Source organism: Capsicum annuum, chromosome 8 (assembly GCF_002878395.1).
Source record: "Capsicum annuum cultivar UCD-10X-F1 chromosome 8, UCD10Xv1.1, whole genome shotgun sequence".
Classification (NCBI taxonomy): Eukaryota; Viridiplantae; Streptophyta; class Magnoliopsida; order Solanales; family Solanaceae; genus Capsicum; species Capsicum annuum.
Window position 1 is genome coordinate 90,473,098 of NC_061118.1, and position 3,970 is coordinate 90,477,067.

General features: G+C 20.2%; 1 long non-coding RNA gene across 1 annotated transcript; it reads right to left on the reverse strand.

Moving 5' to 3' along the window:
• Window positions 1-2,480: 2,480 nt before the first annotated feature.
• On the reverse strand, window positions 2,481-3,615 carry LOC124886736. The gene is made up of 2 exons (XR_007044107.1): window positions 3,243-3,615; window positions 2,481-2,736 (listed from the first exon to the last, which is right to left on the reverse strand). It is a non-coding gene; the product is annotated as an uncharacterized LOC124886736 (long non-coding RNA).
• Between the last annotated feature and the right edge of the window lie 355 nt (window positions 3,616-3,970).

Consider the following 3,970-nt stretch of genomic DNA (forward strand, 5'->3'; position numbering starts at 1 on the left):
TTTATTGAACAAGGACATGATATTTGATCGATTTCTTCAAATGATATTTGATCAATTTCTTCAAATTCTTTCATAAAGCTTTTTAAAAAATTCTAAGTGAGACGCATATTCAAATACATCTTTAAATTTCGAAAAACACAACATTAAAAATTCAAATTTGCAAATTTCATTGAATAGAATTACATGCTGACATTTTACAAAATGCAAAAATATTTTTTAATTTATGATCTTTATCAATTGTAATTATTATATTTTAGCGATTTAGTTACTAGAATATGAATCATTTGAGTCTCTTGGGTTTTCTTAGAAGCAATGTCTTTACCTCAATGAGGTAGGGGTATCATATACATACACTTTATCTTCTTCAAATTTTACTTATTAAATCACATTGGACATATTATTGTTAAATCACTTGTGTTCTTTGTTATTTACTAATTTTATTTCTCTATAAATAGATGTTTTTGATAAGTGAAAATTATCCCAAATAGACTTATTAGATTATTAATTACAAGTTATAACATAACTTTTCAATAATTATCAGACTAAAGAAATAATTACGAGTTATAGCAACTTTTAAAAAAAATATATTTTAATTAATTGTTCAAAAATCAGTTTTTTAATATTTATTATTTATATTCTTTCCTTATATTTAGCATTTAACATCTATCTCTCTTAATTAAAGCTTTGGATAATTATGGCAAGTTAAGGTATCAATATTTTTTTTTATTTTAATAATTAATTATTAAAGTTTTTTCACGATTTAAGGAGTCATATCTGGTAAATATATTTTTTAAAGTTAAGAACTGATTTTTACTTTTTATTAACTTGCTTCTAAACTTTTTCATGTTTTACTGTCTTTAATTACCAATATAATTCTTCTATCTTTACCTTTTTTAACATCTTATAAATTTAAAAAAGAACTAATTTCATAGTTTTATCTTTATTCCAAAAAATATTCACGTTTTATGAGGTATTTTTAGCTGAAATCAAACCCAAGTTCTTTTACTTTTACCAACTTCCAATTAAACTTTTAAAACTCATTATTATTTACACAAGATCTTTTACTCATAAAAAATTATTTTTTAAAATATTAAAAAAAATATTTTTTCATATTTAATATTCAAATATATCCTTATTTATAGCCTTTAATAATTATCACTTTTAATTAAATCTTTTAATAATTATGACAAGTGTTATTATTGATATCAACAATTACATCTTTTTGTTATTTTGTTAATTAAGTTTCATAATTTGTTATTAAATTAAGGAATCAAATATGGTAAACATATTTTTTTTACATTTATATATGATCTTTGACTTTTTGTTAACTTTATTAATTAACTTAGTAGGCCAATATTTACAGGATTTCCAAATTAACTTTACCGATAAAAGTTATTTTAAACCACTATTTTATCTTCTTTAAACTATTTTTTTAACTATTAAATAATGTTTTTTCATATTTAATATTTAAATATATTCTTATTTATAGCTTTTAATAGTTATCACTAAATCTTTTGATAATTTTGGCAAGTGTTATTGTTGGTATCAATCATTATATCTTGTTTTTATTTTGTTAATTAAGTTTCATAATTTGTTCTCAAATTAAGGAATCAAATATAGTAAAGATATTTTTTTTTATATTTAAACATGATATTTGACTTTTTTCTTAACTTTATTAATTAATTTAGTAGTCCAATGTTTACAGGATTTTCAAATCAACTTTATTGATAAAAGTTTTTTTCAACCACTAATTTATTTTCATTTTCATAAAAAAAAATTTCTATTCTTTTAATATTCATGTGTATGAAGTTGGATTTTCCAACATTCATTTCTTTATTAGGATTTAAAGTTTCTTCAATTTAGTGTATTTTTTTTTTTTTTTGAGTCATGTCTGAAAAAATGAAATTTTGATTTTACTCCAAATAGGATATGTTATCACTGGATATTTTATATCCAAAACATCTTTTTATGTTGTTAATTATTATCTTGATTTTGTTACTCTTGTATATTCATTTTGCCACATTAATAAATTTGCAGATTAATTTTTTTTATTCAAAGTTTCATTAAACATAAAATATGATTTATCATCCAAATTGCATACAATAGTAATTGTTTTTTCTTACTTAATGAGAATGATCTTTTGGATTAAATTTGATATAAAATATCTTTAAATTTTTGCTTTCGCGAACTTATACTTTGCGATATAAATTTATTCCGCTATATTTTACTTATATCAAGTATTTTTTGGTTTAAAAATGATATCAGTTTTTTTTAAAAATATTAAAATTGATATCTTATGTCTGAAATTATGTATTTTAATATTTTATTATCAGTTATCTACTTATATTTTTCAATATACATATATAACATATTGAGTCTACAATTTCAGAAACAAAAATTTATGTTATTGAATCTAAAGATGATATTGTTTTTATAAAATCAACAAAAACATATTTTAATATCTGAAAATATCATGCAGAAACATAACAAAAGTTTAACATGACTTTATCATTATGTATGATTATTTATAACAGTCTTTTTTCGATCTAGATACATCATAACTCCTGTATCATTGTGTATGATCATTGGTGGAAATCTATCAATCAAGAACTTAATCTCAAATTTGAATTAAATTAATGTCGATCTTGAGTTGTTTTGCTATTGCATTTAGCAATTCTTTACACTTGGTATTTGCTTCACACATAATTTCATCTATAGAAAAATCTTTAAGTATACCTGCAAATATAATACAGATATGTTAAGTAACTAATACTCAATAATTGGTAACGATATGTAATTAAAAAATTACAACATATTTTAAAATTCACAAAACATACATATCAAAAGAATAAAAAAATGATAAACATATGAAATTTGATAATTTCAACATATTTTAATACTGTCAAAACATACACATCAATAAAATTTAAAAATAAAAAAATTACTAAAACAATAAATATAATATATCATAATAGGTCACTGAATGTAATATAACTGAATGAAAACATTTGACAACCAATAATCATATACCTATAAATTGATTGAATAATATTTTTTTGTGACTTTCCACCACGTTCTCGTGAATAATCAATATTTCAACATCACATAATTAAAAATAGATATAAAAAATAATATTAACTTTTTCTCTGAATGTCTTTTTCTTAATCAATAATTAGACAATATATATTTTAAAAAAAAAAAAGAATTAATGCAAAAGATCAAAGTTAATAACCAAGATATACCTGAGGCATCCCATCTTCCTCCATGATATATCATGATTGAGCGCAAATTAACACAATTCATATTTGTGTGTCTCATTTTTTTATTATTTGCAGATTATTGAACGTTTTTTATCAATAAAAATATTCAAACATTGTATGAAACAACAACAACTTATGGAAGCTTTTTATTGAAATAATAATTTCTGATAGAAAAAAAAATGAATGTATATAAGGTGAAAAAAGAAACCGAATTGTTTAAAAATGGAGGAAAAATGATTAAAGAGAGAATAGTGGTGTGAAAAATGGTTAAAAATAGTGGTGTGATTGGTATCTATTAGTTATTATTAACTATATTTAAGGAAGAGATATTGTTATTTAAGTTTAACTATATTTAAGGAAGAAATATTCCACTTTAATTAAATCTACATTTTCCTTTTCTGTAATGATTTTGATATTTTAAAAAAAATATATATATATATATATATATATAATAATTTTTTTTGATTTTTTTTTAAATGAAATTTGCTATAACTTGAAAACTAAAAATCTATAACTTGCAATAAACAATCTAATATGTTTATTTAGTTAATTTTTTCTTTTTCGAAAAAATTAACTAAATAAACTTATTAGATTATTTATTGCAAGTTATAACAACTCTTTTTAGTTTTCAAGTTATAGCAACTTTAATTTAAAAAATACATTTTTTTTTATATATATTTCGTTTAAAAAAAAAACATATCAAAATCATT